Here is a 13,099-nt window from a genome sequence, read left to right as displayed (position 1 = left end):
TATCTCTTTCTGTAGATATTTAGTTCTTGTATTATATTATGTATATGTAAGTTTTCATAGTCCTCTGGTGTCAAGATTTCACCAGTTCCAGTGAAGTGCAAAAACCTTTCAATCCTTTAAGATCCTTTACTATTAGTTGTTCAGTTGCTGAGTCATGTCCGAATATTTGCAACCCCTAAACTGCAGCAAACCAGGCTTCCCTGTCCTTCACTATCTCCTGGAATTTGCTCAAACTCACATCCATTGAATCAGTGATGCTAATCATCTCATCGTTTTCTGCCCCCTTCTCCTCTTGTCCTCAATCTTTCCCACCCACAAGGTGGCCAAATTATTGGAGCTTCAGCTTCAGCCTCAGTCCTTCCAATGAATGTTCAGGACTGATTTCCTTTAGGATGGACTGGTTGGATCTCCTTGCTGTCCAAGGGAATCTCAGGAGTCTTCTCCAGCACAATTCAAAAGCATCAATTCTTCAGCACTCAGCCTTCTTTATGGCCCAACTCTCACAAACATATGTTACTGGAAAAACCATAGCTTTGACCATACAGACTTCTGTCAGCAAAGTTATGCCTTGGCTTTTTAATACACTTTTTCATAGCTTTTCTTCCAAGGAGCAAGGGTCTTTTAATTTCATGGCTGCAGTCACCATCCACAGTGACTTTGGAGCCCAAGAAAATAAAATCTGTCACTGCTTCCATTTCCCCCCCTTCTATTTGCCATAAAGCGATGGGGTCAGATGCCATGATCTTCGGTTTTTGAATGTTGAGTTTTAAGCCAGCTTTTTCACTCTCTTTTTTCACCTTCAAGAGACTCTTTAGTTTCTCACTTTCTGCCATTAGGGTGGTGTTACCTGCATATCTGAGATTGCTGGTATTTTCCCCAGTAATCTTGACTCCAGCTTGTGAATCATCCAGCCCAGCATTCTGCATGATGTACTCTGCATATAAGTTAAATAAGCAGGGTGACAATATACAGCCTTGATGTATTCCTTTCCCAATTTGGAACCAGACCATTGTTCCATGTCTGGTTCTAACTGTTGCTTCTTGTCCTACAAACAGATTTCCCAGGAGACAGGTAAGGTGGTCTGGTATTCCCATCTCTCTAAGAATTTTCCACAATTTGTTGTGATCCATATTCCCTTGCTTTTTCTATGATCCAACGGATGCTGGCAATTTAATCTCTGGTTCCTATGCCTTTTCTAAATCCAGCTTGTACATTTGCTAGTTCTTGGTTCACATAGTATTGAAGCCTACCTTGAAAAATTTTGAGCATTATCTTGCTAGAATGTGAAATGAGTGCAACTGTATGGTAGTTACTATCAGACAATGTTATAATTTTGCTTCAGATACAATTTAGAAAACTTAAGAAAAAATTCCACTGTATTAACTATTTACTCTTTGTATTGTTCAATCTCCTTCCCTAATGTTTCAAGTTTCCTCTTTTTATCATTTCCTTTCCAATTCAAGAACCTCCTGCAGGTCTTTTACTTTTTTTAAAAATTAGGTAGATCTACTGGTGACAAATCCTTCTAGTTTTCTTTCATCTGAGAATGTCTTGATATCTAACCCCTTTATTCCTGAAGAATATTTTCACTGCATATCAAATTCTGAATCACAGTTCTTCGTTTTCAGCACTTGGAAATGTAATGCTCCTTCTTTCTGGCCTCTTTGGTTTCTGTTAAGAAACTTAATATGATTCAAATTGCTTTTCAGTTATAGGTAAAGTATTATCTTTTTCTTTCTGCTTTCAAGATTTTTCACCATTAGTTTTCAGAATTTTGATTATGATGTATCTTGGCAAGATAATTTTTGGGGTGTATCCTATTTGGGGTTAGCTCAGCTTCTTGAATTTGTAGGTTTCTGTCTTTCACCAATTTTTTTTCCAGACATTAAATAGCTTTTCAACCCCACCCTCTTTCTCCTCACCCTCCAGGACACAGATGAAATAAATATTAGATCATTTGTTATACTACCACAGATCCCTGGGGCTCTTTTTACTTTTTTTCCAATCTATTCTCTGCTGGTTAATTTCTATTGCTTTATCTTTACTTTCACTGATCCTTTCACTATTGTTTCCATTTCCACTCTGCTACTGGGTCCATCTAGTGAGCTTATTATTTCCTTTATTGTATTGTTCAGTTTTTAAATTTCCATTTGATTCCTTTTTATATTTTGTACTTCTTTGCTGAGACTTTACAGTTTTGTTTCAAGCTTTTTCATAAATTTTCATCCAAGTATTTTTATCATGCCTGCTTTAAATCCTTTGTCAGATAATTCCCATCTCTGTATCAAGACAGTTGTCTTACTCAAGATAGTCCTGATTCTTGGTATCTATCAGTGGTTTTCAGTTGTAGCCTGGTCATTTTTGATTACTACATCATGAGACTGGATCCTACTTAAATCTGTTTCACAGGCGCCTCTGACATCAGCACAGAAAGGCAGACCTCACCCTATTTCTGCCAAGTTGGGGGTGAAAGTCCACCACCCTGGCTGGGAGAGTATGATAATTAATTTTATGCTTCAATTTGATTAGGCTACAGAATGCCTAGATAGCTAAAGATTATTTCTGGATGTCTGTGAGAGTGTTTCCAGAAGCAATTACTAGCACTTGAATTGGTGAGCTGAATAAAGCTAACTGTCCTCCCCAACGTGGGTGGATATCATCCAATCTATGAATGCTTGAGTTTAAGATACCAGTCTTCTGCCCTTAGTGTTTCTGGTCCATCTCCTCTTCTTTCTACCTTCCTCCAGTTTCTCAGGAGAACCCTAATACCAACTGCCAGTTTGAGGGTAGGGGTGAATGCCTTGCAATTGTTCCCTACATTACTTTCAAAAACACTATAGAGGAAAGGTCTCCTTACCACTGAGTCACCATGACAATCCCAGCTCCTCTTAGCCTTTTCTGAAATCATATCAGCAAGACTATCATGGAAGTCTAGGCTCCCCACTTAATCTACGCTGAGGGGGATAAGGGCCCATTTTATTTCACCGTGTTTGGCTGCAGTAAAGCATTTGTTGTCTGTTAATTTTTCTCTCTTGCTAAGTTGCCTCTTTCTTGGTCCTTATTTATTTCCCCCCAAAGTCCATATGTTCAAGCTCCCAGGGTGGCTATACTGGGAAATGGGGTTTCTAAGTAATAATTAAAGTTAATGAGGTCATAATATTGGGCTTTGATTCAATAGGACTAGTGTCCTTGTATAAAGCACACCAGAGAACTAGTGCTCTCCCCACCCAGGCCCTCTCCCTATGTACACACACCAAAAAATGACGATGTAACTATATAGTGAGAAGGAGGCCATCTACATACCAGGAAGAGGGCCCTCACTGGAAACCAAGTCAGCTAGACACTTGATCTTGGACTTCTAACCTCCAGAGCTGTGAGAAAATTAATTCCTGCTGTTTAAGCCACCCATTCTGTGGTATTTATGACAGTCCTAGCAAACTAATACAGATTGCCTTGGCTCAAAGTTTTCCATGGGGTTGCAATCAAACTGTCAGCCAGGATCATGCCAGGGATCAACTTCCACGCTCACTAACAAGGTTTTGGATTCAGTTTCTTGTGGGATGCTGGACCAAGAACCTTTATTTCACTAGCTATTGTGAGGAGGCCTCTCTCAGTTCCATGGCACAGGGGTCTCTCCATAGGACAGCTAACAATATGGTAGCTGGTTTCCATCACAGCAAGGACCTGAAGGAGCAAGGGAATAAGAGAATCTGGGAGCAACTCTCTGCTCAAGATGGAAGCCAGTCTTTTACTTCAACCTAATCTCAGCAGTGACATCCCATCACCTTTTCTTTTCATTAGAAATGTCACTAAATCTAGCCCACACTCAAAGAGAGATTTTAAAAGGGCCTGAATACTAGGAGGTAGGTATTATTGGAGGTCATCCTAGAGGCTCCCTACAAGGTCTCACACTATCGTGATTATCTGGTTCATGAAGATCTTTTCTGTACCATTCTGTGTATTCTTGCCACCTCTTCTTAATAGCCTCTGCTTCAGTTAGATCCCTACCATTTCTGTCCTTTATCGAGTCCATCTTTGCATAAAAAGTTCCCTTGGAATCTCTAATTTTCTTGAAGAGATCTCTAGTCTTTCCCATTCTATTGTTTCCCTCTATTTCTTCGCTTTGATCGCTGAGGAAGACTTTCTTATCTCTCCTTGCTATTTTTTGGAACTCTGCATTCAGATGCTTATATCTTTCCTTTTCTCAATTGCTTTTCACTTCCTGTTTTCTCAGAGCTATTTGTAAGGCCTCCTCAGACAGCCATTTTTCTTTTCTGCATTTCTTTTTCTTGGGGATCGTCTTGATTCCTGTCTCCTGTACAATGTCACGAACCTCCATCCAAAATTCATCAGGCACGCTATCAGATCTAGTCCCTTAAATCTATTTCTCACTTCCACTGTATAATCATAAGGGACTTGATTTAGGTCATACCTGAATGGTCTAGTGGTTTTCTCCATTTTCTTCAATTTCATTCTGAATTTGGCAATAAGGAGTTCATGATCTGAGACACAGTCAGCTCCTGGTCTTGTTTTTGCTGACTGTATAGAGCTTCTCCATCTTTAGCTGCAAAGAACATAATCAATCTGATTTCAGTGTCAACCATCTGGTGATGTCCATCTGTAGAGTCTTCTCTTTTGTTGTTGGAAGAGGGTGTTTGCTATGACCAGTGCGTTCTCTTGTCAGAACTCTATTAGCCTTTGCCCTGTTTCATTCTATACTCCAAGGCCAAATTTGCCAGTTATTCCAGGTGTTTCTTGACTTCCTACTTTTGCATTCCAGTCCCCTATAATGAAAAGGACATCTTTTTTGGGTGTTAGTTCTAGAAGGTCTTGTAGGTCCTCATAGAACTGTTCAACTTCAGCTTCTTCAGCATTACAGGTCAGGGCATAGACTTGGATTACCATGATACTGAATGGTTTGCCTTGGAAATGAACAGAGATCATTCGGTCGTTTTTGAGATCGCATCCAAGTACTGCAATTTGGACTCTTTGGTTGACTATGATGGCTACTCCATTTTTTCCTAAGGGATTCCTGCCCACAGTAGTAGATATAACGGTCATCTGAGTTAAATTCACCCATTCCAGTCCATCTTAGTTCACTGATTCCTAGAATGTCTATGTTCTCTCTTGTCTTCTGTCAGTTTTCATTCCAATCACAAAGAAAGGCAATGCCAAAGAATGCTCAAACTACCGCACAATTGCACTCATTTCACACGCTAGTAAAGTAATCCTCAAAATTCTCCAAGCCAGGCTTCAGCAATACGTGAACCGTGAACTTCCAGAGTTCAAGCTGGTTTTAGAAAAGACAGAGGAACCAGAAACCAAATTGCCTACATCTGCTGGATCATCGAAAAAGCAAGAGACTTGCAGAAAAACATCTATTTCTGCTTTATTGACTATGCCAAAGCCTTTGACTGTGTGGATCACAATAAACTGTGGAAAATTCTGAAAGAGATGGGAATACCAGACCACCTGACCTGCCTCTTGAGACCTGTATGCAGATCAGGAAGCAACAGTTAGAACTGGACATGGAACAACAGATTGGATCCAAATAGGAAAAGGAGTACGTCAAGGCTGTATATTGTCACCCTGCTTATTTAACTTATATGCAGAGTACATCATGAGAAACGCTGGGCTGGAGGAAGCACAAGTTGGAATGAAGATTGCCAAGAGAAATATCAATAACCTCAGATATGCAGATGACACCAGCCTTATGGCAGAAAGTAAAGAAGAACTAAAAAGCCTCTTGATGCAAGTGAAAGAGGAGAGTGAAAAAGTTGGCTTAACGCTCAACATTCAGAAAACGAAGATCATGGCATCCGGCCCCATCACTTTATGGCAAATAGATGGGGGAATAGTGGAAGCAATGGCTGACTTTATTTTTCTGGGCTCCAAAATCACTGCAGATGGTAATGGCAGTCATGAAATTAAAAGACGCTTGCTCCTTGAAAGGAAAGTTATGACCAACCTCGACAGCATATTAAAAAGCAGAGACATTACTTTGCCAACAAAGGTCCATCTAGTCAAGGCTATGATTTTTCCAGTGGTCACGTATGGATGTGAGATTTGGACTGTAAAGAAAGCTGAGTGCCAAAGAACTGATGCTTTTGAACTGTGGTGTTGGAGAAGTCTCTCAAGGAGATCCAACCAGTCCATCCTAAAGGAGTTCAGTCCTGGGTGTTCATTGGAAAGACTGATGTTGAAGCTGAAACTCCAATATTTTGGCCACCTGATGCAAAGAGCTGACCTATTTCAAAAGACCCTGATACTGGGAAAGATTGAGGGCAGGAGGAGAAGAGGACGACAGAGGATGAGATGCTTGGATGGCATCAACGACTCAATGGACATGGGTTTGGGTGGACTCGGGGAGTTGGTGATGGACAGGGTGGCCTGGCATGCTGTGGTTTATGGTGTCACAAAGAGTGGGACATGACTGAGCAACTGAACTGAACTAAACAAGGTCTCAATGGCCCAATTTGGGACAATTCGAGCAGCATAATAAATGATGACACTAATGGATTAAAACTGATAGAATAAAAATCCATGAGTCCATACTGTTATATAAAACAATTGAATAAATAAACACAAATCAACACATGATGAGGTTATATCCTGATAAACCCATCATAAATTGAAAATACATTTAATACACCTAACTTACTGGACATCACAGTTCAGCCAAGCCTATCGTAAATGTGCCTAGAACACTTACAGTAACCTAAAGTTGGAAAAAGTCATCTAACACAAAATCTACAATAAAATATTGAATATCTCATGTATTTTACTGAATACTATACTGAAAGTAAAGATTCAGAATGGATGTATGGAATGGTTGCAAGTGTATTTGTAGTTTACCTTTCTGACTGTGTGGCTGACAGCTTCACTGTCACTGCCCAGCATCATTAAGAGTATCATACTACTTCTTGCCAGCTCAGGAAATGATCAAAGTTCAAAATTCCATGTACAGTTTGTACTCAACTTTTGCTTTTGCAAAACACAAAATTATAGATGGAATCACAGTAAGTCAGGGACTGTCTGTAAATAAATGGAGGGGAAAGGACAAAGCTATTCCTTACAGCAGAATTCCATTTAACAAAGGTAGAAAGAAAATTACCATTTGGTACATACCACATAAATAAATGCTGTGAGCCACAATGGAATCTAAAATTACTGGATGAAATTTTGATTCTAAAAAATAAGGTAAAGGCAAAGTCTTAAATTTTCTCCCCACAGGCTACTTATTAATTTATAAAGAAAAATTTTAAGTTTATACTACACAAATCTAATAACAGAATAACCAGGCTTAACCAGTAATGACATCAGTTTCATATACCTGTAATATGCTGCACAAGAAACATAGAACATCACTTCTGTAAAATGTCTCGCCAAAAATGCATAACCTTAATTTAACCAATCAGAAAACCCCAACTGAGGGATATCTTACAAAATAACTTTCCAATACTCGAAGTGTCAAGGGCATCAAAGACAAGAAGTACTAAAGAATTGCCTAAGATTGCAGGTGGCTAAGATGACAGGAAAAACAAACAACATAAGATCCTAAATCAGATTTTAACCAGAAAAATGACACAGTTTGGATGGTGAAATTTAAATGAAGTCCAGTTGAGCTATTCCAAATCCTGAAAGACGATGCTGTGAAAGTGCTGTACTCAATATGCCAGCAAATTTGGAAAACTCAGCAGTGGCCATAGGACTAGAAAAGGTCAGTTTTCATTCCAATCCCAAAGAAAGGCAATGCCAAAGAATGCTCAAACTACCACACAATTGCACTCATCTCACATGCTAGTAAAGTAATGCTTGAAATTCTCCAAGCCAGGCTTCAGCAATATGTGAACCGTGAATTTCCTGATGTTCAAGCTGGTTTTAGAAAAGGCAGAGGAACCAGAGATCAAATTGCCAACATTCGCTGGATCATGGAAAAAGCAAGAGAATTCCAGAAAAACATCTATTTCTGCTTTGTTGACTATGCCAAAGCCTTTGACTGTGTGGATCACAATAAACTGTGGAAAATTCTGAAAGAGATGGGAATACCAGACCACCTGACCTGCCTCTTGGGAAATCTGTATGCAGATCAGGAAGCAACAGTTAGAACTGGACATGGAACAACAGACTGGTTCCAAATAGGAAAAGGAGTACGTCAAGGCTGTATATTGTCACCCTGTTTATTTAACTTATATGCAGAGTACATCATGAGAAACGCTGGACTGGAAGAAACACAAACTGGAATCAAGATTGCCGGGAAAAATATCAATAATCTTAGATATGCAGATGACACCAGCCTTATGGCAGAAAGTGAAGAGGAACTCAAAAGCCTTTTGATGAAAGTGAAAGAGGAGAGTGAAAAAGTTGGCTTAAAGCTCGACATTCAGAAAACGAAGATCATGGCATCCAGTCCCACCACTTCATGGGAAATAGATGGGGAAACAGTGGAAACAGTGTCAGACTTTATTTTTCTGGGCTCCAAAATCACTACAGATGGTGACTGCAGCCATGAAATTAAAAGACGCTTACTTCTTGGAAGGAAAGTTATGACCTACCTAGATAGCATATTGAAAACCAGAGACATTACTTTGCCAACAAAGATCCGTCTAGTCAAGGCTATGGTTTTTCCTGTGGTCATGTATGGATGTGAGATTTGGACTGTGAAGAAGGCTGAGCACCGAAGAACTGATGCTTTTGAACTGTGGTGTTGGAGAAGACTCTCGAGAGTCCCTTGGACTGCAAGGAGATCCAACCAGTCCATTCTGAAGGAGATCAGCCCTGGGATTTCTTTGGAAGGAATGATGCTGAAGCTGAAACTCCAGTACTTTGGCCACCTCATGCGAAGCGTTGACTCATTGGAAAAGACCCTAATGCTGGGAGGGATTGGGGGCAGGAGAAGGGGGCGACAGAGGATGAGATGGCTGGATGGCATCACTGACTTGATGGACGTGAGTCTGAGTGAACTCTGGGAGTTGGTGATGGACAGGGAGGCCTGGCGTGCTGCGATTCATGGGGTCGCAAAGAGTCAGACATGACTGAGCGACTGATCTGATTGTATAGGTGTTTTCTCAATCAATTAATTATGTAATATGTGAACATTAAAAGCTGGATGAATGGTATACAAGGACTCTGTGTACTGCTGTTATTATATTTCAAACAGCTTTGCCTGCTTGCTAAGATACTTCAGTCATGTCCAGCTTTTTGCGACCCTATGGACCATAGCCCGCCAGGCTCCTCTGTCCATGGGATTCTCCAGGCAAGGATACTGGAGTAGGTTGCCATTTCCTTCTCCAGGGGAATTTTCCTGACATAGGGATTGAACAAAATGGCTGTCTGGGGAGGCCTTACAAATAGCTGTGAAAAGAAGAGAAGCGAAAAGCAAAGGAGTAAAGGAAAGATATAAACAACTCAATGCAGAGTTCCAAAAAATAGCAAGGAGAGATAAAAAAGCCTTCCTCAGCGATCAATGCAAAGAAATAGAGGAAAACAAAAGAATGGGAAAGACTAGAGATCTCTTCAAGAAAATTAGAGACACCAAGGGAAAATTTCATGCAAAGATGGGCTTGATAAAGGACAGAAGTGGTATGGACCTAATAGAAGCAGAACAGATTAAGAGGAGGTGGCAAGAATACACAGAAGAACTGTACAAAAAAGATCTTCATGACCCAGATAATCATGATGGTGTGATCACTCATCTAGGGCCAGATATCCTGGAATGTGAAGTCAAGTGGGCCTTAGAAAGCATCACTACGAACAAAGCTAGTGGGAGTGATGGAATTCCAGTTGAGCTATTTCAAATCCTGAAAGATGATGCTGTGAAAGTGCTGCACTCAATATGCCAGCAAAGTTGGAAAACTCAGCAGTGGCCACAGGACTGGAAAAGGTCAGTTTTCATTCCAATCCCAAAGAAAGGCAATGCCAAAGAATGCTCAAACTACCGCACAATTGCACTCATCTCACATGCTAGTAAAGTAATCCTCAAAATTCTCCAAGCCAGCCTTCAGCAATAGATGAACCCTGAACTTCCAGATGTTCAAGCTGGTTTTAGAAAAGGCAGAGGAACCAGAGATCAAATTGCCAACATCTGCTGGATCACTGAAAAAGCAAGAGAGGTGCAGAAAAACATCTATTTCTGCTTTATTGACTATGCCAAAGCCTTTGACTCTGTGGATCAAAATGAACTGTGGAAAATTCTGAAAGAGATTGGAATACCAGACCACCTGATCTGCCTCTTGAGAAATTTGTATGCAGATCAGGAAGCAACAGTTAGAACTGGACATGGAACAACAGACTGGTTCCAAATAGGAAAAGGAGTTCGTCAAGGCTGTATATTGTCACCCTGTTTATTTAACTTATATGCAGAGTACATCATGAGAAACGCTGGACTGGAAGAAGCACAAAATATCAATAACCTCAGATATGCAGATGATACCACCCTTATGGCAGAAAGTGAAGAGGAACTAAAAAGCCTCTTGATGAAGGTCAAAGTGGAGAGTGAAAAAGTTGGCTTAAAGCTTAACATTCAGAAAACGAAGATCATGGCATCCGGTCCCATCACTTCATGGGAAATAGATGGGGAAACAGTGGAAACAGTGTCAGACTTTATTTTTCTGGGCTCCAAAATCACTGCAGATGGTGACTGCAGCCATGAAATTAAAAGACGCTTACTCCTTGGAAGGAAAGTTATGGCCAACCTAGATAGCATATTGAAAAGCAGAGACATTACTTTGCCAACAAAGGTCCGTCTAGTCAAGGCTATGGTTTTTCCTGTGGTCATGTATGGATGTGAGAGTTGGACTGTGAAGAAGGCTGAGCGCTGAAGAATTGGTGCTTTTGAAATGTGGTGTTGGAGAAGACTCTTGAGAGTCCCTTGGACTGCAAGGAGATCCAACCAGTCCATTCTGTAGGAGATCAGCCCTGGGATTTCTTTGGAAGGAATGATGCTAAAGCTGAAACTCCAGTACTTTGACCACCTCATGCGAAGAGTTGACTCACTGGAAAAGACTCTGATGCTGGGAGGGATTGGGGGCAGGAGGAGAAGGGGACAACAGAGGATGAGATGGCTGGATGGCATCACCGACTCGATGGACATGAGTCTGAGTGAACTCCGGGAGATAGTGATGGACAGGGACGCCTGGCATGCTGCGATTCATGGGGTCGCAGAGAGTCGGACACGACTGAGCAACGGTAGTGAACTGAAAAGATGTTGACAGTCTAATGCCAGTACCTATGAAGAGTGCGTTTATTTTAAATTTGGATCTTTGCAGATGTCAAGTAAAGATGAGGTCATTAGGTGTGGTGAACCCTAATCCAATGATTGAGTCCTTATAAAAAGGGGAAATTTGGACATGAGGTAAGACACACACAGAGGAAAAGAGGTTGAACTTTTTTATGTGCTTTATTGACCATTTCTCTATCTTCTTTGAAGAGATTTCTACTCAAATCCTTTCCCTAGTTTTTAATCAGCTTATCTTTTTTATTGAGTTTTAAGAGTTCTTTATATATACTGAATGCATGCACACACGCTGTCGTGTCCAACTGTTTGCAATCCCATGGACTGTATCCTACCAGATACCTCTGTTTATGGGATTTCCCAGACAAAAGTGCTGGAGTAAGTTGCCATTTCCCCCTCTAGGGGATCTTCCCGATCCAGGGATTGAACCTGCATCTCCTGCATTGCAGGTGATTCTTTACTGCTTTAGCCATCTGGGCAACAACTCTGGATACTGAATCTTTATCAAATACACGATTTGCAAGTATTTTCTCCCATTCTGTGGGTTGTCTTTTTGCTTTCTTGATAGTGCTATTTAAAGCACAGAAGTTTTACAATGTTATATCTGGTTTCCAATACTTCTATACATCTAAAATTACTTCAACATAAAAAAAACTAAAAATCTGTGTAAGACATTTAGAAGACTGTGCTCTAGACTACCGAAAGGAAGGAGAAATGGAATTTTTCCTTTGCTATTAAATACAATTCTGTTTCTTTTCTTTTCCAGATTATACAAGTGATGCAAATTCTCTGGAAATTAACGTTAGTAAACTCACCATCCAGAGATAATTATCACTGTTACTGAGGGTCATATTCTCATACAAATATATAAATATTCATAAAAATTGAGGAGCACTTGTTCTGTGCAGGGAGAGCTATTGTGACGCCATGTGACACCAAAGAGAGATAGTGGTGGGCTTAACTGACTTTACAGGTGTGCTTTAGGGGGAAAAGAAAGTTTTATAGAGGGCAACCAGAAGTAAAAGAATGTCAAGGGAGCAGTGAGTAACCTCTTGATACTAAGCCAGACTGGATGACATTGGATTTTGAAGGGCTTTACCTGCAATGAATGTGATACATGCAGGCAATGGGACATCCTTATGGACTTCTGGACAAAGATGGCTGAGGACAATGGAAATGTGATACACTTTATATTGTGATACACTCATATACAGTATATATGAGTACTCACATATAGATGACCATATGTCCTGGTTGGTCACAGTCTCAGGTATACCTTTGGTCTTCTAGTGGCACCCCCTTTCACTCTCAAAATGCCTAAGTTTGGAGGATAAATATCATCTACACACACACACACACACACACATAACTTTCACAATTCTCACCTTTACTATGCTAAATGCACTGAGATTTTGTATTCTAATTCACTAAAAAAAAATGTACATTGGCTGTGAGGCAGGCGGTAGATAGCCCCAGGCGATTGGAGATTAATTCCCTGTAGACCGAAAAACTCCAAGATGAGAACAATGCAATTAGGGGAGGAGGCTTGGGCCCAGTCCAGACCACATATTTCTCAAAGTCAGGAGACTTCCCTGACCACACACGCACAGAAAGGCTCCTTAGAAGTCAAAGTGGGAGTGATGTCAAGAGCTGTTCTACCAACTCGCCTTTACAGTAGAATCCATCTTGGCTAAGAGATGCATGTGCATACGTGGGTGGATCCTGAGATATACCAAATATGGGCTGTGAAACAGGAGAATCAAAATGATTGGCCAAAGGAAACCCAGAAGAAATGCCCCATAAAAGTAATTCTAACTACCCTGAGGGTGTGACTCAGCGACTCACTCTCAGTCTTCCTGTGTGTCT

Source organism: Bos mutus, chromosome 22 (genome assembly GCF_027580195.1).
Source record: "Bos mutus isolate GX-2022 chromosome 22, NWIPB_WYAK_1.1, whole genome shotgun sequence".
Classification (NCBI taxonomy): Eukaryota; Metazoa; Chordata; class Mammalia; order Artiodactyla; family Bovidae; genus Bos; species Bos mutus.
Note: the sequence above shows the minus strand (reverse complement) of the source record.